The 23465-nt window shown below is 54.7% G+C and overlaps 1 protein-coding gene across 2 annotated transcripts in view; it reads right to left on the reverse strand.

Moving 5' to 3' along the window:
• GNG7 (G protein subunit gamma 7) overlaps nt 1-22220 on the reverse strand; it is a 76391-nt gene extending 54171 nt beyond the window's left edge. The window contains exons 1-2 of one of the 2 annotated variants that reach the window (XM_078670386.1): nt 22067-22220; nt 642-737 (exon numbers count right to left, since the gene is read on the reverse strand). The gene's annotated coding sequence lies outside the window, so the exon portion shown is untranslated. The remainder of the gene's footprint in view (nt 1-641; nt 738-22066) is intronic. The other variant, XM_078670387.1, reaches the window with a different exon arrangement.
• Between the last annotated feature and the right edge of the window lie 1245 nt (nt 22221-23465).

The following is a 23465-nucleotide window of genomic DNA, read 5'->3' on the forward strand; positions in this document are numbered from 1 at the left end:
ATGATTGAAAACGTTTATAAACATTTCTGAACCTTTAATAAACATTGTAAAAGCATATCTATGCGTCTTTCTCTCGGTCTAGTGCCCTAAGAGTATATGTTAATATTCTGCCTGCTAAAGTTATTTACATCTGTAAAATTACCATCGCTGCCATATACGAAACGTGAGCCCTCATTAATCTCATTCTCCACTCTTGTCTATTGCCCTCGGTATAGTACCTGAAAATGCAATCAAGTGTTATGCCTCCATAGGGGCAATATTCCTTGCCCTAATATAGTATTGTAAAGGAAAAGCCTAGTGTTCTCTATTAAAGAGAAATCATTATAATCATAATTCCAACATTATTCTCATTCGAATACTCACAATTCTATCGTTATATAGACATATGTGAACCACACTAGTAGGTAAGTACCTACTTCCCGATGTTTACAGAGAGACCCCCCAAGGGCATTTGATCTACTTGTGTGTCAAAATTGATTGCACGAAAAAGTGAGATATAAAAGCAGCATATAACCACCGACATTATTGCTGAACGGTGATCAACCAATAGATTATGGCCAAAATTACAAGTTTATGAAAGTCAAGCTTCTGCCGGATCAAATTACAAAAATAGTGCAAAAAAGTGAAATTTCTTATCTTACTCTATTTACAGTGATGTCTTGGATCCAAATGAAGAAAAGGTTAGGGAAACAGTGAAGTGCACAAAACAGTGAAGTGGATATTCCCTTCCTTTTCCCCTGGAAAAAACATATAGATACATGTTAAAATCAACATTAAATAAAATGTATATACATTACACTATGAATACATCTTGTAAACACACATTCAATTTATCTACCAGACATATTATTATATCAGCAACATGTACTTCATATCTCCTAGCATTCTATATTCCTACTCATGGCAACTTATACTTAATCATGTAAATGAGTTGCCAGTTCCTCCCCGAGATTATGGCCCCCCGGAAATCTAGTTTCGAAGTCCATAATCCACCTTGATTCACGTTTTCTTAATGCCAATTCACGATTACCTCCTCTCTTTCCGATGTTAACTTGTTCCACTACAAAGAAACTAAGTAGGGAGGTATTTGATTGGTGACATTCCTGGAAATGCCGTGCAATGGGGTAGCGTGCATCTACATGTGTAATAGCTCTTAGATGCTCCTGTACTCTTTTCTTAGCCATACAGATTGTCCTACCCACATATCTTTTTTGACACGGACATTCCAAGACGTACACCACGTAATTTGAGTTGCAAGTAAGAAATTGTTTAATTTTCCTTGGTTGTGGAATGCCTGGATTGTTGATTTCCTTGACTATAAGACTCTGTTTGCATGCTCTGCAGTGTCCACATGGGTAAAAACCCTTGAGTCCCTGTATGTGTTGTTTTTTGTTATCACTGATATCTCCTCTCACCAAGATAAGAGAATTATTATTGGTGATCTGTCCCCATCGAGAGCCGTGATTCACTGCTAGAAGCTGCTCCTTACATGGCATGGCACACGTGTGCCCCCAAGGGGGGTAGGACAGGAGGGGCAGCGTCGGGGCTACTCACTGCTGCCACATGACGCCCACGCAAGTGCTGCCCTGCCAGGGGTCCCCCACACCGAGCCATCCCTCCATCCATCAATCCACATGAGCACCCCGTACCACCCCCGCCCTATGACCAGCCATGCACACCCCATGCCATGCGCTCGGTGGACTATACTGCTCAAACACAGACATGCCCCTCCACACGCACAGACACCCATCTACAGACTCTTACACCTATGACAACACCACCCCTCTGATCAGTCATCCAGATCCCTTGCCATGCCCTTGGTGGACATGGGCACCCCCGTCACAGTGGCACCCCACCCCTAGTAATCCACACCCCTTGCCATTTTCTCCTTGGATTTTCTGATTTCCCCATCCATACACTTCAAACACTTAAAGATACTCCCTGTGGTTTGAAAACCAACGTTTTTCAAACTTTGGGGTGTAGCCCTCTGGGGGGGGAGGGGGAGGGAGGGGCGTGAAGTCATCTGAAGGGGGGCGCCAGGTCACGTCCCCCTAGTGGCGTGTTGGACCGCTAGCCTAGAATGCACACACTTGCAGTGTCCTATATTTTAGCCTGTTCTCCTACGTTAACAAGCATTTTCAATGCAATTGGTCTCGAATTGGCAATAGTTTAAGCTATTGGCATTGTAAACGACAATGCCTTTTATTCATTTGTTTTGATCATTAGCACATAAATAAAAGGCATTGTCATTTACAATGCCAATAGCTTAAACTCTCGTAAATGCGAGACTTATTTTATTTCAAAGAAGCGTCCGCTATTGCCCTGGGTGCTTGGAAAGTGAAAGCTCGCATGGTACGCTGAATGTAAGCATTTCGTGCCTGCAGTAGGAGAAACTCATTAAAGAAAATAGTGCTTACAGACTAAATAAGACATACTATGTAACAGAAGTAAAAGGACCAGTCCTCGTGGGAGGTTACAAATTGTAAATGCACTTATATACTAAGGAGAGACTAACAAGACTATGAACGGATCAGAAGCCAGCATATACAAAGGACAATGACACAAGCGCATGACAAATGTGGGCGGGGATTCAAGTCCATACTCTTATACAGCATGATTCGCAGAGCAGCGCATGCTATATATATACACACACACACACGAGGGCTCAGCCAATCAGATCTCACAATTTTCAAATTTATATATCTGTAAATCTTTAAATATCCCAAAAACTACTGAACAGAATTACACCATTTAAAAGAAGCGTGTTTTCTGGACCAAGAGCTATCGCTCTGCCAAATTTGGTGTAATTCTGTTCAGCAGTTTGGGCTGTAGCCGTGTCTAAAGTTTCCTATGGAAATTAACATGGAGAAAACACATTTTGGGCCCCCCCCCTTTTTTTCTCACCCCCCCACCTTAACGAATCACCTGGAAACTTTCAAGACTGAAGCTGACCTGAGTGAACAATTCGTTTTTAAAAATTTGTGAAGATTCATCAAACGGCACCAAAGTTATTGGCAAATCAAAAAAGCTTTTCCTATGGAAACTAGGGGCCAGATGTAGGAAGGCTATTACCGGTCGGTAACGGCCGAAATTAACGAATTTCGGTCGTTACCGACCGGTAATAGGCTTTTCTGGTGTAGGGGCCGAAAATAAGGATTCGGTAATTTACCGAAATGGTAATTTAAGGAATCGGTAAATTACTGATTTCTTAAATACCAATTCGGTAAATTACCGAATTCCTAATGTAGGGAGCACTTAAATTAGTGCTTATCCCATGTTAGGATTCGTTATTTACCACCAACTACAAGTTGGTGGTAAATAACGGAAAAAAACTAAAATCAATTTTATGCAAATTGCTTCAGTGCCATGTTGCAGACATACCTGCCCTTAGGGCATGTATGTCTGCAACACGTGCACCCATACACAATTGAGGGGTGCAACAGGGTGTCAAAGTGACACCCTGCCACCCTTCAATGTTTTCCCCATTTTACCGAATCGGTATTTACCGATTCGGTTATTGCTATTCATTCCTATGGGACTCCAGGCCCATAGGAATGAATGACAATTACCGAATTGGTAAATACCGATTCGGTAAATACCGAATTTTACAGATTCGGTCAAATTTACCGAAAAATTACCTACATACTATTTACCTATTCTTAAATACTGAATCAGTAAAATTCGGTATTTAAGAATAGGTAAATAGTATTTAGCTACATCTGGCCCTAGGTTCTAACTATAACTACCTACTGGCGACCGCCTGTAGGTAATATAAACACACACATATATACCAGCAATTAGTAAAGCACACTGAAGGGTGTTGAAAAAAGAAACATTTTAATAAGCTTAAACCAAATCAATACACTTCTTGAAGCGCAAATGAAATATTTGTTGAAACCCGATTTCCACATATTATCGTCTGGCCGCTACATAGGTTTATCAGTAAAACGGTTTGTGCAAATGTAGTAACCATTCCAGTGGAAACTGTGCTGTCAGTAACTCACAGTGCGCTACTACATGAAGCTGTAATAATACTTTTGAGACTTTCTTGAATTCATTGTTTGGTTTTCACACATGACAAAGTGTCGCGTTACGTGTCATGTTTGACAATAGAATGTCACTCATCAGTACCTTCAAAGCAAGCAAACGTCACACATGAACAACCTGTAAACTTGGCAGCTACGAGTGTGGAAGTTCTGTGCCTTTTCCTTCAAGTGCTCGTGGGTCTGTTATGCACTACTGAGGACTCGAGGTGCTCTAAGGGTGTCAAAGGGCAACTGGTCAAACTTAACCCTATTCAAAATGAGGTGATTACGTTTAATATAGGTTCCCCAAGTATGGCTTTGCCTCCGTGGCAGCCTGTCCAAAGCCTTAATCCTTCGTTAACAAAAAAGATTGCTTCCATGTTCAATCGCCAGTGCATCAGTTTGCCGTGGTGGGAATATCTCTTTTTACTAAATAACATTCTGCATTGACTTTGGATTTCAAGTTCAGCAGTGCCTGGCGTTACTCTGAGACGTGGTTTATTTATTGATGTGGTTTGTGTATGGCGTTCTGGCAGCTTTTCTACTTCTTCAGAGCGGCCAGGAGGTGTGATTGAAAGTAAGAGTAAGTTAGTTAAAACAGGAATGTGGCACTGCCTATGGCTAACAATGAGAGGATTGAATAGGATATTTTAAGAGGGGCTTGCTGAGATTTCAAAAGGGAATACAAAATAGTTTTTTTTGACTGAGCGGGAATTTTTTAACAATAGTAGATAGATTGAACTTTGTGAATGGACCTGGATTGGGCTTCCCAGAAGGGATGGTGGATTGAGATTTCAAGAACAGAGACTGGAGCTGCCCTTTTAGAAGAGGGAATGGTGAGGATTTGAGAGGTAATGTGTTTTTAGGTCTCGCCTAGATGAAAGCAAAAAGCGAAGCTTTTTGCTGTCTAGGGCGAGACAACTTATGTTGTTACTTTTGGGGGAATGTGGACAGCAAAGTGCCACGCGCTTTTTCAGGCCGAGATTTGACCTCGGGAGCGCGCACGTCGCCGTGCCTCATATTCCCATTCCAAACAAAGCCACACTCACGCATGCGCACATACACAGCCACACACACACTGCATACACACACGCACCCCCCCTTAAACAGACACACGCGCACACAGACAGACGCACGCACGCACAGACACACTCAAACAGACACACGCGCGTACACCCCCACCCTCAACCCCACTCACCGGGCTCCTCTCCCCTTACGCATGGGAAGACACTGTGGAGCTCTGTGCCAGCAGATATTGAGGAAGGCAGCGTGGTATAGACTCCCACAGCGGCATTGTAGGGAAATTCTAAGTTGCCTCCCCGTAAACACCGCCGCAGCCCGGGAACTTCGGGAGCCTCAGAAATCCCGAGCGCAGCTCCTCTGACGTCAGAGGAGGAGCCGCGCTGGGATTGGTGCCAGTGGGGCCGTTGCCTGGAAACGGAAGACTCGTCGACACCGGGCGGGAGGGGCTGCTTCGCTCCTCACCCGGGCAGCGCCTGCAAGGATCTAACACCCCGGAGACCCACGGAGCCTCGCACAAGTGCCTACAATCAAATGGTAGAAGTGCACTTCACAAAAAGCCATTACATAACGCACACACAGGTGACCTCACAACTTACTCCTACGGGCTCCCTCACCTTTAAAGTCCTCCCACACAGCATGTCCTTGTGTATAAACACAAACAGGGCAGACTCCGCCCACAGCGCCCCTACCCGACCTGCAAGGACTTCAAAGCCCTGTCCCTGGCAGGCCAGCCTCTGCCCGCATGGTGCGCCCTCACGTTCCGGATCCTCACCCACGCACACAAGTCTCTCCACGACCTGGGCCCCAAGTACCTCAACGACCGCCTGACCTTCTACACGCCCACCCGCCAGCTACGGTCCACCAGCCTCGCCCTCGCAGCCGTACCACGCATCCGAAGAGCCACCGCCGGAGGAAGATCCTTCTCTTACCTGGCTGCCAAGACTTGGAACTCCCTCCCCATCCACCTTCGGCTGACCCAGGACCATCTCGCCTTCAGGAAACAACTCAAGACCTGGCTGTTCGAGCAGTAGCATACCCCTCCCCCCAAGCGCCTTGAGACCCTCCCGGGTGAGTAGTGCGCTATACAAATGGCATGATTGATTGATTGATTGACCTCTTGAGGTTGCTTCGCGATCCCTTATCCGTCGACTTGTGGGTCTCTGAGAAGGGTACTGTAACTTTCAACGGGCTTAACTGGTTGCTCCAGACGTGCCCTAATTCGCCATCACTTGGGGAGTCACCAGGACCTTGCTGGTCCACACCAAAGCCTTTTTACTCTCACCGCGTGGGTTGCTGTTACCAAGGCTTGTTGGTCTCTGATCCGGACACCAACCTCCAGCACTCTACAACCTTTGTGGGACAGCTCACCTGTGGACTCTGGTCGACGTCAACGTCTCCTGGTCCCCGTGGTAGCGGACTCAAGCTTCACCTCATAGTACCTGAAACACCTGACATTGGTGGACATTGGTCTACTGTGCCCCTGGTCACCCTGAAGTGACCCAGGCTCTGTCCCTTCTGCTTTCAGATTCTTCACATCTCCGATCCAGGCTTGGATCACATGGACACTTTTCCTTTCAACAGCAGCAGCACTTTGCAGCAACTCGCCACTGAAAACAGCGACGATTCCCGACACTATTTGGCACCTATACGCGTGGCTTCCCTGGGTGAGGTAACACGAGTACTCCGGTGCTCACATGGGTGCTGGCCTTACAACCTTCCAAGTCTAAAAAGGTTTGCTTCAAGTCCTCTCCGAAGTGTCCTTAATCTTCAAAATTCCAACCGCGACTTTCCCATAAGATTGTACGGAGCTCGCAGCTGTGTTCTCACACTGCACGTGTCCCCTGTATCACTACCTTGGGTGGTTCCTTGGGGTCACAGCGATTCTGCGTGCTCTAGGCACTGTGTCTAGTCAAGTTGTGGTTCCTATACCACTTTCTTAATATATGGTTTGCCCCCCCCCCCCGGGCCCACTGTATATTGTGCTATTTGCTTACCTTCTAGTATGTTGATATTGTGTATCTTGCTATCTAATCTCATAAAGAGGATAGTAGAGAGTGTTTAGAATAAATACATATATTTTATATATACCTTATGTCGTTCCCCTTTCATTTGGTCATTCAAGAGGTTATAGACTGGTAAACCAAGCTGCGTTACACTCCTTCAAGACTAAGCCTGCTCTCCATAGCTACTACAAGGATAGCTTTCAATAAATGTGCGACTCCTGTAGCACATGAGGGCCCCAGCTCCACGGCCATCCCTTGGCACACTACTGCTGATAGTGCCACTCACATTCGCAGTGCCATGCCAAGCACAGCCCTCCCCACAGTGACCCTACCAGCATAAGCATCAGAAGGTACTAAGAGACAGATCCAACCCCGACCCCTGTCACACATGAGGCCCCCAACTCCACGGCCATCCATTGGCACACTACTGCTGCTAGTGCCACTCACATGGGCAGTGCCATGCCAAGCACAGCCCTCCCCACAGTGACCCTACCAGCATAAGCATCAGAAGGTACTAAGAGACGGATCCAACCCCGACCCATGTCACACATGAGGGCCCCATGCTCCACGGCCATCCCTTGGCACACTACTGCTGCTAGTGCCACTCACATGGGCTGTGCCATGCCAAGCAAAGCCCTCCCCACAGTGACCCTACCAGCATAAGCATCAGAGGGCACTAAGAGACAGATCCGACCCCGAGCCCTGTCAAACATGAGGGCTCAGCTCCACGAACATCCCATGGCACACTACTGCTGCTAGTGCCACTCACATGGGCAGTGCCATGCCAAGCACAGCCCTCCCCACAGTGACCCTACCAGCATAAGCATCAGAGGGCACTGAGGAGACAGATCCAACCCCGACCCCTGTCACACATGAGGGCTCAGCTCCTCGGCCATCCCTTGGCACACTACTGCTGCTAGTGCCACTCCCATGGGCAGTGCCATGCCAAGCAAAACCCTTCCCACAGTGACACTACCAGCATAAGCATCAGAGGGCACTGAGGAGACAGATCCAACCCCGACCCCTGTCACACATGAGGGCTCAGCTCCTTGGCCATCCCTTGGCACACTACTGCTGCTAGTGCCACTCACATGGGCAGTGCCATGCCAAGCATAGCTCTCCCAACAGTGACCCTACCAGAATAAGCATCAGAGGGCACTAAGAGACAGATCCGACCCCGACTCCTGTCACACATGAGGGCCCAGGTCCTCTGCCATCCCTTGGCACACTACTGCTGCTAGTGCCACTCACATGGGCAGTGCCATGCCAAGCACAGCCCTCCCCACAGTGACCCTACCAGCATAAGCATCAGAGGGTACTAAGGAGACGGATCCGACCCCGACCCCTGTCACACAAGAGGCCCCCAGCTCCACGGCCATCTCTTGGCACACTACTGCTGCTAGTACCACTCACATGGGCAGCGCCATGCCAAGCAAAGCCCTCCCCACAGTGACCTTACCAGCATAAGCATCAGAGGGCACTGAGGAGACGGATCCGACCCCGACCCCTGTCACACAAGAGGCCCCCAGCTCCACGGCCATCTCTTGGCACACTACTGCTGCTAGTACCACTCACATGGGCAGCGCCATGCCAAGCACACCCCTCTCCACAGTGACCCTACCAGCATAAGCATCTGAGGGCACAAAAAGACAGATCCAACCCCTGTAACACATGAGGGCCCAGCTCCTCGGCCATCCCTTGGCACACTACTGCTGCTAGTGCCACTCACAAGGGCAGTGCCATGCCAAGCACACCCCTCCACAGAGTTACCCTACCAGCATAAGCATCAGAGAGCACTAAGAGACAGATCGAACCCCGACCCCTGTCACACATGAGGGCCCCCAAGCTCCACGGCCATCCCTTGGCACACTACTGCTGCTAGTGCCACTCACATGGGCAGTGCAATGCCAAGCACAGCCCTCCCCACAGTGACCCTACCAGCATAAGCATCAGAGGGCACTGAGGAGACAGATCCAACCCCGACCCATGTAACACATGAGGGCCCCAGCTCCTCGGCCATCCCTTGGCACACTACTGCTGCTAGTGCCACTCACATGGGCAGTGCCATGCCAAGCACAGCCCTCCCCACAGTGACCCTACCAGCATAAGCATCAGAGGGCACTGAGGGGACAGATCCAACCCCGACCCCTGTTACACATGAGGGCTCAGCTCCTCGGCCATCCCTTGGCACACTACTGCTGCTAGTGCCTGTTGGACTGGGCCCTTCTGGACGGTCCACCCCTGAAGATTTGCTTGTTAAATGTGACCTGGGGATGGTGATTCCCACTCTGAGTGCGTGTAGATGGGTGAGGACTGCCCTCCCATAGGAATGCATGGGGAATGTGTGTGTCCCTGATAGTTCCTGGTGCGTGAGGGGTACAGGCTCGAGTCTGGTATGTATGGACTCGTGTGATTGAATGCTACAAGATGATGTATGCGGCGTGTGTGTGTCTAGAAGGGAAGTGCCACTTCTAGACATCGGTGTGTGTGTGCAGTAAGTATGCTGGCGCGTGATTGGCTGAAGCCAGCTGGGGAGCCTGACTCCAGGAGTCTGTGTGGGTCTGCCCCGGTTGGGAATGGAGAGATTAACATGCTGATGTGAGGGAGGGGCTGTGCCTGGGTCCTGTATGGGTCTGGGCTTTCCCCCACAATGCTGGCTCCACCCACCTGGGGTGCGTCTGGTGTCCTAGCCTGGCCAGTAACAGGAAATTCCTTGTAACCAGTTCTAGCTGGTTCTCATCCTGCCTGCCCCTTTTTAGACAAAGGGATCTCATGTATAAAAGAAGGGTGTGCCCTCTTCTCTCTCTCTTTCCTGCTTGTCCTGACTGACTCCTGCCAGGGGCATGCTGCTGCTTGGGCTCAGGGGAAAGGCTTGCCTCCCTGAGCCCTGCCCCTGACCTACTGCTGTCCTGGACCCTACCAAGACTCTGCTGATTTCTGCTACCCTAGCGCCTGGAGGCGCTTTATTCCCAGTTTCTGGCTGTCCTAGCGCCGTGGGGCACTTCATTCATGCTTCCCGCGCTTGGGAGCGCTTCCTTGCTGTCCTAGCGCCTTGAGGCGCTGCCTTTATGCTCCTAGCGCTGAGAGCGCTCTACTCTTCCAGCCGGTGCCCACCCGGCATTTGCCCGTTCGTGTGAGGGGGCCCGAGCCCCCAGCGAGTGCCTACCTCGCTTGCCCCCGCCCTCGCTATCTTTATCGAGGGAGCCCACTCCTCGTTATTTCCCCCGTGTTCACCGCCGCAGCCCGGGACCCTCGTGAGGCTTCCCCCGGGCCGCGCTCTGATTGGCTGCCGGCCCGGGCTGTACTGATGACGTCCTCCCGGGCCGCGCTCTGATTGGCCGGTGGCCCGGGGAGCTGTGGAGGAGAGAGACAGAGAGCCGAGCATGCAGGGAGCGGCGGGAGCCTACTCCGCGCCCCTGCGTCCCCCCAAGACGACTGCCGCTTCCCCCCCGGGGCCCCCAGGAGCGAGAGGGAGCCCCGGAGTGCGAGGAGAGACCGGCGCATCCAACAGCCGGTGAGTGATGCAGGAGGGAGAGGCGGGGCGTCGGGGCACGTGGCCGGTGCCGCCCCTCCCCTCCAAAGATCCTTCGGTGGCGCTCCAAGGCCCGTGGGGCCCCCAGTGATGCCCGTGGGGCCCCCAGTGATGCCGGGTCCCCCGAGGGGGACCCCGCCTGCCCCCATTGTGACCTGAGCCCCGAGAGGCTCCACCGGTGGCCCCTTTGACCTGAGCCCCGAGGGGCTCCACCGGTGGCCCCTTTGACCTGGGCCCGAGAGGCTCCATCCGTATTTTACCCCTGAGCCCCGAGAGGCTCCATCTGTGTCTCCACCCCCGAGCCCGAGAGGCTCCACCGTTTGGCGCCTTTTTCCTCAGAGCCGAGAGGCTCCCACGTGGCCCTGTGTCCCGAGCCCCGAGAGGCTCCCACGTGGCCCTGTGTCCCGAGCCCCGAGAGGCTCCAACGTGTTCCTTTAACCCATGAGCCCCGAGAGGCTCCACTATGTCCCCGCGTCCAGAGCCCCGAGGAGGCTCCACCGCATGTCCCTTGCCCCTTTCGAGCCTGCGAGGCTCCAACGTACTGCCCTCATCATCTACAGCTGCCCAGCACTTCGTGGGCAGCTGCCCCGTTTAGGTTTATTGTTGGCTACCGGCAGCCTGCCCTGAACATCGTGACATTGCCTGTTGGAAGTATCGATTAATGTTAATGTGATTCTGAGAGTTATTATGGGTTGCCTTCTGATGAAACCTCTGTTGTGCTATGTACCTTGTCCTTCCTTCCCCCCTGAGTATCCGATGTCCCGTGTATGTAATCCTGGTTAGAGTGAGTTCTACCGCTAGTTCCATGAAGCTCCTGGGTGTAATGGGTTCTAGTGCTAGTTCTAGGAAGCTCCCAGTGGTTATGTGTTCTAATGCCAGTTCCATCATGTGCATATCCCTGGCAGTGGCCCCATGGCACTGCCCTGTCTATAGTCCCTTGTAAACCCTGCCCGTGCCCCTGGCACCTTGTAAGTTGCGTTGTCCTGTCTAAGTGTGTTCTTCAATACAAAAGCTATTTTCATATATATCTGGTGTGGAGTCCTTTTGTGGGGGGCCCGGAAGGTTGTTGCTGGGGGTGCGTGCGCAAATGCTTTACACATGACCTCCGAGATAGGCCTGACTGCTCGTGCCAAGCTACCAAGGGGGTGAGCAGGGGTTGTCTTGGCGGGTGACTTCCCTACCCTAACTGGAAGTGGTGATGTCTGCCTGGCCTTGGCACAAGCCTCGGCCAACCAGGGATCCCATTTCTAACAGTGCCACTCACATGGGCAGTGCCATGCCAAGCACAGCCCTCCCCACAGTGATCCTACCAGCATAAGTATCAGAGGGCACTGAGGAGACAGATCCATCCCCGACCCCTGTCACACATGAGGGCTCAGCTCCTCGGCCATCCCTTGGCACACTACTGCTGCTAGTGCCACTCACATGGGCAGTGCCATGCCAAGCAAAGCCCTTCCCACAGTGACCCTACCAGCATAAGCATCAGAGGGCACTGAGGAGACAGATCCGAACCCTGTCACACATGAGGCCCCCAGCTCCTCGGCCATCCCTTGGCACACTACTGCTTCTAGTGCCACTCACATGGGCAGTGCCATGCCAAGCACACCCCTCTCCACAGTGACCCTACCAGCATAAGCATCTGAGGGCACAAAAAGACAGATCCAACCCCTGTAACACATGAGGGCCCAGCTCCTCGGCCATCCCTTGGCACACTACTGCTGCTAGTGCCACTCACATGGGCAGTGCAATGCCAAGCATAGCCCTCCCCACAGTGACAGATCCAACCCGACCCCTGTCACACATGAGGGCCCAGCTCCTCGGCCATCCCTTGGCACACTACTGCTGCTAGTGCCACTCACATGGGCAGTGCCATGCCAAGCACAGCCCTCCCCACAGTGACCCTACCAGCATAAGCATCAGAGGGCACTAAGAGACAGATCCAACCCCGACCCCTGTCACACATGAGGGCCCAGCTCCTCGGCCATCCCTTGGCACACTACTGCTGCTAGTGCCACTCACATGGGCAGTGCCATGCCAAGCACAGCCCTCCCACAGTGACCCTACCAGCATAAGCATCAGAGGGCACTGAGGAGACCGATCCAACCCCGACCCCTGTCACACATGAGGGCCCCAGCTCCTCGGCCATCCCTTGGCACTCTACTGCTGGTAGTGCCACTGACATGGGCAGTGCCATGCCAAGCACAGCCCTCCCCACAGTGACCCTACCAGCATAAGCATCAGAGGGAACTAAGAGACGGATCCAACCCCGACCCCTGTCACACATGAGGGCCTCAGCTCCACGGCCATCCCTTGGCACACTACTGCTGCTAGTGCCACTCACATGGGCAGTGCCATGCCAAGCACAGCCCTCCCCACAGTGACCCTACCAGCATAAGCATCAGAGGACACTGAGGAGACAGATCCAACCCGATCCCTGTCACACATGAGGGCCCAGCTCCTCGGCCATCCCTTGGCACACTACTACTGCTAGTGCCACTCGCATGGGCATTGCCATGCCAAGCACAGCCCTCCCCACAGTGACCCTACCAGCATAAGCATCAGAGGGCACCAAGAGACAGATCCAACCCGAACCCTGTCACACATGAGGGCCCCCAACTCCATGGCCATCACTTGGCACACTACTGCTGCTAGTGCCACTCACATGGGCAGTGCAATGCCAAGCACAGCCCTCCCCACAGTCACCCTACCAGCATAAGCATCAGAGGGCACTAAGAGACAGATCCGACCCCGACCCCTGTCACACATGAGGGCCCAGCTCCACGGCCATCCCTTGGCACACTACTGCTGCTAGTGCCACTCACATGGGCAGTGCCATGCCAAGCACAACCCTCCCCACAGTGACCCTACCAGCATAAGCATCAGAGGGCACTGAAGAGACAGATCCAACCCCGACCTCTGTAACACATGAGGGCCCCAGCTCATCGGCCATCCCTTGGCACACTACTGCTGCTAGTGCCACTCACATGGGCAGTGCCATGCCAAGCACACCCCTCTCCACAGTGACCCTACCAGCATAAGCATCAGAGGGCACTGAGGAGACAGATCGAACCCCGACCCCTGTCACACATGAGGGCCTCAGCTCCTCGGCCATCCCTTGGCACACTACTGCTGCTAGTGCCACTCACATGGGCAGTGCCATGCCAAGCACAGCCATCCCCACAGTGACCCTACCAGCATAAGTATCAGAGGGCACTGAGGAGACAGATCCAACCCCGACCCCTGTCACACATGAGGGCTCCAGCTCCACGCTCATCCCTTGGCACACTACTGCTGCTAGTGCCACTCACAAGGGCAGTGCCATGCCAAGCACAGCCCTCCCCACAGTGACCCTACCAGCATAAGCATCAGAGGGCACTAAGAGACAGAACCAACCCCGACCGCTGTCACACATGAGGGCCCCAGCTCCTCGGCCATCCCTTGGCACACTACTGCTGCTAGTGCCACTCACATGGGCAGTGCCATGCCAAGCACAGCCCTCCCCACAGTGACCCTACCAGCATAAGCATCAGAGGGCACTGAGGGGACAGATCCAACCCCGACCCCTGTCACACATGAGGGCTCCAGCTCCACGCTCATCCCTTGGCACACTACTGCTGCTAGTGCCACTCACAAGGGCAGTGCCATGCCAAGCACAGCCCTCCCCACAGTCACCCTACCAGCATAAGCATCAGAGGGCACTAAGAGACAGATCCAACCCCGACCCCTGTCACACATGAGGGCCTCAGCTCTTCGGCCATCCCTTGGCACACTACTGCTGCTAGTGCCACTCACAAGGGCAGTGCCATGCCAAGCACAGCCCTCCCCACAGTCACCCTACCAGCATAAGCATCAGAGGGCACTAAGAGACAGATCCGACCCCGACCCCTGTCACACATGAGGGCCTCAGCTCCACGGCCATCCCTTGGCACACTACTGCTGCTAGTGCCACTCACATGGGCAGTGCAATGCCAAGCACAGCCCTCCCCACAGTGACCCTACCAGCATAAGCATCAGAGGGCACTAAGAGACAGATCCAACCCCGACCCCTGTCACACATGAGGGCTCAGCTCCTCGGCCATCCCTTGGCGCACTACTGTTGCTAGTGCCACTCACATGGGCAGTGCCATGCCAAGCACAGCCCTCCCCACAGTGACCCTACCAGCATAAGCATCAGAGGGCACTGAGGGGACAGATGCAACCCCGACCCCTGTCACACATGAGGGCTCCAGCTCCACGCTCATCCCTTGGCACACTACTGCTGCTAGTGCCACTCACAAGGGCAGTGCCATGCCAAGCACAGCCCTCCCCACAGTCGCCCTACCAGCATAAGCATCAGAGGGCACTAAGAGACAGATCCAACCCCGACCCCTGTCACACATGAGGGCCTCAGCTCTTCGGCCATCCCTTGGCACACTACTGCTGCTAGTGCCACTCACAAGGGCAGTGCCATGCCAAGCACAGCCCTCCCCACAGTCACCCTACCAGCATAAGCATCAGAGGGCACTAAGAGACAGATCCGACCCCGACCCCTGTCACACATGAGGGCCTCAGCTCCACGGCCATCCCTTGGCACACTACTGCTGCTAGTGCCACTCACATGGGCAGTGCAATGCCAAGCACAGCCCTCCCCACAGTGACCCTACCAGCATAAGCATCAGAGGGCACTAAGAGACAGATCCAACCCCGACCCCTGTCACACATGAGGGCTCAGCTCCTCGGCCATCCCTTGGCACACTACTGTTGCTAGTGCCACTCACATGGGCAGTGCCATGCCAAGCACAGCCCTCCCCACAGTGACCCTACCAGCATAAGCATCAGAGGGCACTGAGGGGACAGATCCAACCCCGACCCCTGTCACACATGAGGGCTCAGCTCCTCGGCCATCCCTTGGCACACTACTGCTGCTAGTGCCACTCACATGGGCAGTGCCATGCCAAGCACAGCCCTCCCCACAGTGACCCTACCAGCATAAGCATCAGAGGGCACTGAGGAGACAGATCCAACCCCGACCCCTGTCACACATGAGGGCCTCAGCTCCTCGGCCATCCCTTGGCACACTACTGCTGCTAGTGCCACTCACATGGGCAGTGCAATGCCAACCACAGCCCTCCCCACAGTGACCCTACCAGCATAAGCATCAGAGGGCACTGAGGGGACAGATCCAACCCCGACCCCTGTCACACATGAGGGCTCAGCTCCTCGGCCATCCCTTGGCACACTACTGCTGCTAGTGCCACTCACATGGGCAGTGCCTTGCCAAGCACAGCCCTCCCCACAGTGACCCTACCAGCATAAGCATCAGAGGGCACTGAGGAGACAGATCCAACCCCGACCTCTGTAACACATGAGGGCCCCAGCTCCTCGGCCATCCCTTGGCACACTACTGCTGCTAGTGCCACTCACATGGGCAGCGCCATGCCAAGCACACCCCTCTCCACAGTGACCCTACCAGCATAAGAATCAGAGGGCACTGAGGAGACAGATCGAACCCCGACCCCTGTCACACATGAGGGCCTCAGCTCCTCGGCCATCCCTTGGCACACTACTGCTGCTAGTGCCACTCACAAGGGCAGTGCCATGCCAAGCACAGCCCTCCACACAGTGACCCTACCAGCATAAGCATCAGAGGGCACTAAGAGACAGATCCAACCCCGACCCCTGTCACACATGAGGGCCCCAGCTCCACGGCCATCCCTTGGCACACTACTGCTGCTAGTGCCACTCACATGGGCAGTGCAATGCCAAGCACAGCCCTCCCCACAGTGACCCTACCAGCATAAGCATCAGAGGGCACTGAGGAGACAGATCCAACCCCGACCTCTGTAACACATGAGGGCCCCAGCTCCTCGGCCATCCCTTGGCACACTACTGCTGCTAGTGCCACTCACATGGGCAGCGCCATGCCAAGCACACCCCTCTCCACAGTGACCCTACCAGCATAAGAATCAGAGGGCACTGAGGAGACAGATCGAACCCCGACCCCTGTCACACATGAGGGCCTCCGCTCCTCGGCCATCCCTTGGCACACTACTGCTGCTAGTGCCACTCACATGGGCAGTGCCATGCCAAGCACAGCCCTCCCCACAGTGACCCTACCAGCATAAGCATCAGAGGGCACTAAGAGACAGATCCAACCCCGACCCCTGTCACACATGAGGGCCCCAGCTCCTCCGCCATCCCTTGGCACACTACTGCTGCTAGTGCCACTCACATGGGCAGTGCAATGCCAAGCACAGCCCTCCCCACAGGGACCCTACCAGAATAAGCATCAGAGGGCACTAAGGAGACGGATCCGACCCCGACCCCTGTCACACATGAGGGCTCAGCTCCTCGGCCATCCCTTGGCACACTACTGCTGCTAGTGCCACTCACATGGGCAGTGCCATGCCAAGCACAGCCCTCCCCACAGTGACCCTACCAGCATAAGCATCAGAGGGCACTGAGGAGAGAGATCCAACCACGAGCCCTGTCACACATGAGGGCCTCAGCTCCTCGGCCATCCCTTGGCACACTACTGCTGCTAGTGCCACTCACATGGGCAGTGCCATGCCAAGCACAGCCCTCCACAGAGTGACCTTACCAGCATAAGCATCAGAGGGCACTAAGAGACAGATCCGACCCCGACCCCTGTCACACATGAGGGCCTCAGCTCCACGGCCATCCCTTGGCACACTACTGCTGCTAGTGCCACTCACATGGGCAGTGCCATGCCAAGCACAGCCCTCCCCACAGTGACCCTACCAGCATAAGCATCAGAGGGCACTGAGGAGAGAGATCCAACCCCGAGCCCTGTCACACATGAGGGCCTCAGCTCCTCGGCCATCCCTTGGCACACTACTGCTGCTAGTGCCACTCGCATGGGCAGTGCCATGCCAAGCACAGCCCTCCCCACAGTGACCCTACCAGCATAAGCATCAGAGGGCACTGCGGAGAGAGATCCAACCCCGAGCCCTGTCACACATGAGGGCTCAGCTCCTCGGCCATCCCTTGGCACACTACTGCTGCTAGTGCCACTCACATGGGCAGTGCCATGCCAAGCAAAGCCCTCCCCACAGTGACCTTACCAGCATAAGCATCAGAGGGCACTGAGGAGACAGATCGAACCCCGACCCCTGTCACACATGAGGGCCTCAGCTCCACGGCCATCCCTTGGCACACTACTGCTGCTAGTGCCACTCACATGGGCAGTGCAATGCCAAGCACAACCCTCCCCACAGTGACCCTACCAGCATAAGCATCAGAGGGCACTGAGGAGACGGATCCGACCCCGACCCCTGTCACACATGAGGCCCCCAGCTCCACGGCCATCTCTTGGCACACTACTGCTGCTAGTACCACTCACATGGGCAGCGCCATGCCAAGCACAGCCCTCCACACAGTGACTCTACCAGCATAAGCATCAGAGGGCACTAAGAGACAGATCTAACCCCGACCCCTGTCACACATGAGGGCCCCAGCTCCACGGCCATCCCTTGGCACACTACTGCTGCTAGTGCCACTCACATGGGCAGTGCCATGCCAAGCACAACCCTCCCCACAGTGACGCTACCAGCATAAGCATCAGAGGGCACTAAGAGACAGATCTAACCCCGACCCCTGTCACACTTGAGAGCCCCCAGCTCCTCTGCCATCCCTTGGCACACTACTGCTGCTAGTGCCACTCACATGGGCAGTGCCATGCCAAGCACAGCCCTCCCCACAGTGACCCCCTCAACACAGTGACCCTACCAGCATAAGCATCAGAGGGCACTGAGAGACAGATCCAACCCCGACCCCTGTCACACATGAGGGCCCAGCTCCTCGGCCATCCCTTGGCACACTACTGCTGCTAGTGCCACTCACATGGGCAGTGCCATGCCAAGCACAGCCCTCCCCACAGTGACCCTACCAGCATAAGCATCAGAGGGCACTAAGAGACAGATCCGACCCCGACCCCTGTCACACATGAGGGCCCAGCTCCACGGCCATCCCTTGGCACTCTACTGCTGCTAGTGCCACTCACCTGGGCAGTGCCATGCCAAGCACAGCCCTCCCCACAGTGACCCTACCAGCATAAGCATCAGATGGCACTAAGAGACAGATCCAACCCCGACTCCTGTCACACATGAGGGTCCTCAGCTCCTCGGTCATCCCTTGGCACTCTACTGCTGCTAGTGCCACTCACCTGGGCAGTGCCATGCCAAGCACAGCCCTCCCCACAGTGACCCTACCAGCATAAGCATCAGAGGGCACCAAGAGACAGATCCAACCCGAACACTGTCACACACGAGGGCCCCAGCTCCACGGCCATCCCTTGGCACACTACTGCTGCTAGTGCCACTCACATGGGCAACGCCATGCCAAGAACCGCCCTCCCCACAGTGACCCTACCAGCATAAGCATCAGAGGGCACTAAGAGACAGATCCAACCCCGACCCCTGTCACGCATGAGGGCCTCAGCTCCTCGGCCATCCCTTGGCACACTACTGCTGCTAGTGCCACTCACATGGGCAGTGCCATGCCAAGCACAGCCCTCCCCACAGTGACACTACCAGCATAAGCATCAGAGGACACTGAGGAGACAGATCCAACCCGACCCCTGTCACACATGAGAGCCCCCAAGCTCCACGGCCATCCCTTGGCACACTACTGCTGCTAGTGCCACTCACATGGGCAGTGCCATACCAAGCACAGCCCTCCCCACAGTGACCCTACCAGCATAAGCATCAGAGGGCACTGAGGAGACAGATCCGACCCCGACCCCTGTCACACATGTGGGCTCAGCTCCTTGGCCATCCCTTGGCACACTACTGCTGCTAGTGCCACTCACATGGGCAGTGCCATGCCAAACACAGCCCTCCACACAGTGACCCTACCAGCATAAGCATCAGAGGGCACTAAGAGACAGATCCGACCCCGACCCCTGTCACACATGAGGGCTCAGCTCCTTGGCCATCCCTTGGCACACTACTGCTGCTAGTGCCACTCACATGGGCAGTGCCATGCCAAACACAGCCCTCCACACAGTGACCCTACCAGCATAAGCATCAGAGGGCACGGAGGACACAGATCCAACCCCGACCCCTGTCACACATGAGGGCCCCAGCTCCACGGCCATCCCTTGGCACACTACTGCTGCTAGTGCCACTCACATGAGCAGTGCCATGCCAAGCATAGCTCTCCCAACAGTGACCCTACCAGCATAAGCATCAGAGGGCACTGAGGGGACAGATCCAACCCGACCCCTGTCACACATGAGGGTCCAGCTCCACGGCCATCCCTTGGCACACTACTGCTGCTAGTGCCACTCACATGGGCAGTGCCATGCCAAGCACAGCCCTCCCCACAGTGACCCTACCAGCATAAGCATCAGAGGGCACGGAGGACACAGATCCAACCCCGACCCCTGTCACACATGAGGGCCCCAGCTCCACGGCCATCCCTTGGCACACTACTGCTGCTAGTGCCACTCACATGGGCAGTGCAATGCCAAGCACAGCCCTCCACACAGTGACCCTACCAGCATAAGCATCAGAGGGCACTGAGGAGACAGATCCAACCCCGACCCCTGTCACACATGAGGGCCCCAGCTCCTCGGCCATCCCTTGGCACACTACTGCTGCTAGTGCCACTCACATGGGCAGTGCCATGCCAAGCATAGCTCTCCCAACAGTCACCCTACCAGCATAAGCATCAGAGGGCACTGAGGAGACAGATCCAACCCCGACCCCTGTCACACATGAGGGCCTCAGCTCCTCAGCCATCCCTTGGCACACTACTGCTGCTAGTGCCACTCACAAGGGCAGTGCCATGCCAAGCACAGCCCTCCCCACAGTGACCCTACCAGCATAAGCATCAGAGGGCACTAAGAGACAGATCCAACTCCGACCCCTGTCACACATGAGGGCCCCAACTCCTCGGCCATCCCTTGGCACACTACTGCTGCTAGTGCCACTCACATGGGCAGTGCCATGCAAAGCACAGCCCTCCCCACAGTGACCCTACCAGCATAAGCATCAGAGGGCACTGAGGGGACAGATCCAACCCCGACCCCTGTTACACATGAGGGCCCCAGCTCCACGGCCATCCCTTGGCACACTACTGCTGCTAGTGCCACTCACAAGGGCAGTGCCATGCCAAGCACAGCCCTCCCCACAGTGACCCTACCAGCATAAGCATCAGAGGGCACTGAGGAGACAGATCCAACCCCGACCCCTGTTACACATGAGGGCCCAGCTCCTCGGCCATCCCTTGGCACACTACTGCTGCTAGTGCCACTCACAAGGGCAGTGCCATGCCAAGCACAGCCCTCCCCACAGTGACCCTACCAGCATAAGCATCAGAGGGCACGGAGGACACAGATCCAACCCCGACCCCTGTCACACATGAGGGCCCCAGCTCCACGGCCATCCCTTGGCACACTACTGCTGCTAGTGCCACTCACATGGGCAGTGCAATGCCAAGCACAGCCCTCCCCACAGTCACCCTACCAGCATAAGCATCAGAGGGCACTGAGGAGACAGATCCAACCCCGACCCCTGTCACACATGAGGGCTCAGCTCCTCGGCCATCCCTTGGCACACTACTGCTGCTAGTGCCACTCACATGGGCAGTGCAATGCCAAGCACAGCCCTCCACACAGTGACCCTACCAGCATAAGCATCAGAGGGCACTAAGAGACAGATCCGACCCCGACCCCTGTCACACATGAGGGCTCAGCTCCACGCTCATCCCTTGGCACACTACTGCTGCTAGTGCCACTGACATGGGCAGTGCCATGCCAAGCACAGCCCTCCCCACAGTGACCCTACCAGCATAAGCATCAGAGGGCACTAAGAGACAGATCCGACCCCGACCCCTGTCACACATGAGGGCTCAGCTCCACGCTCATCCCTTGGCACACTACTGCTGCTAGTGCCACTGACATGGGCAGTGCCATGCCAAGCACACCCGCCCCACAGTGACCCTACCAGCCAGTGTTACCAGCATGACCCCCCCTTCACCAGGGTGAGGGGCGTGGTATCACAGGATGGACCCCCTGCCCCCTCTCTAAGGGGAGTTCATTGGCCTCGGTGGGGGGGTTGAGCCCCCCCCGTGACTCCTCGTCCCAGATATGAAGCTCAGGGCCTGTCACCACCCCTCTCATGGGTCCGTCCCACATGTGATCAGACCTGACCCCCCCCCCCCCCGCACCTGCTGTGGCCCCCCCGGGAGCAGAGGAGTGTGACCCCCCCCCCCCCAAGCCCATCATTCAAGGCTCCACCAACCTGAACACCCCCCCACCCACACCCACACACACACACACACACTCCTGACAGTCCAAGCCCCCCCCCTCCGACACCCTAGCCCCCCCCTAGCGCCAAGACGCCCCCCCCCCCCCGTCCAGTCAGACCTCAGCTCTGGGGGTCACCTCTGATATCCCCCCCTTGGGGTGAGGGGTGGTATCACCTGGGGGCCCCTCCCCCCTGTAGCGCCTCGTGCCCCTCCCCGGGCCCCCTCCTCACCGGCTCGGCTCTCCCCGGGTCTCGCGGGCCTGCGTCGGGAGCGCGCACCTGTGCCAGCCGGCGGGCACGAGCCGGGAGCGCGCACCAACGGCAGAGCAGCGGAGCACCCAGCGTCACTGGCGCGTCACGTGACGGACGGTAGCGCGAGCGCGCACAGCTGACAGCGGCGCGAGCCAGCGCAGGTAAGCAGAGGCGGGGTTTGGGATGACGAGTGCAAGAATAAACCAATCGAACGCGACCCTTTGCCGGGAGGCGGGGAGAAAGAGAGACTCGCGCTGACAGCTTCTGAGACCCAGGCTTTGTCGAGAGGCGGGAGTGCGTAAGACAGACTGGAACGTCACCCAATGGAAAGCCACGCTTTACAGCGACAGAGCGTGACGATATGGTCTGATGCCAGACTGCCGACTTTGATCAGGGAAATCAGGGTTCGAGCCTCGGGGTTGACTCCAGGTCCCGTGATTCTGGGCAAATCTCAATCTCCCCATGATAACAAAAAAGAAAGCATTGAAAATGCAATAAATCTCGCCCTCGTTTAAGTTAAAGCAATTTTGTCTGTAATAAGGGGATATTTTTAGCTTTGCTTGTATTAGTGATTTTTCAAACTTTCATGTACATAACATGTATATATGTACATATATGTGTATGTATATGTATGCATGTATTTATATAGATATACAGATATATACATGTTTATACATGTATATATGTATACATATATATATAAATGCATATATATATATATATATATATATATATATATATATATATATATGTGTGTGTGTGTATATGTGTGCATGTAGAGAGAAATAGGTAGAGAGGCACAGAGTGAGTAGTAGAGGTGAGTAGTAGAGAGTAGTAGTAGAGCGTAATAGAGAGTAGTAGGGAGTGAACAGTAGAGAGTAGAGCAGAGCTTTCCAAACCATGTGTCGGGACACAGTACAGTGTTGCCTGCCATGTGTGGGTGTGTCGCGTGATGATGCATAGCTGCCAAGGCTTCAGATTGCGATCATGGGTCCCTCTACAATCAGCGCACACTACAAAGGATTCCACTGCATTCAGTAAATACTTCAGTAGAGCCTCTGAAGTGCGGCTGATGGTGATGCTGGTGCGCTTCCAAATGCATTTCTAAAGACATGTTTTTCGTCTTTAGAAATGCTAATGCGGGACGTTTAAATACCTACAGGGCTGTCATTAAACAATTCCCAGAGCTTTCTCTGCAGCCCGAGTCCAGTTTGCAAAGTCCACAGACCTGTGGCTCCTCCACCTTTTGTATTCTCCTGCTCTGTCTGACTGTGGCGTCACACGTGCTTGTCTTGGGCATTACCAGTAGGTATGCTGGTTGGTCTCATTTCAACAATCTCTGCTATTTCTTCTGGCCATTTTTTCTGGCCGTTTACAT

Source organism: Lissotriton helveticus, chromosome 12 (assembly GCF_964261635.1).
Source record: "Lissotriton helveticus chromosome 12, aLisHel1.1, whole genome shotgun sequence".
In the NCBI taxonomy this organism is placed as follows: domain Eukaryota; kingdom Metazoa; phylum Chordata; class Amphibia; order Caudata; family Salamandridae; genus Lissotriton; species Lissotriton helveticus.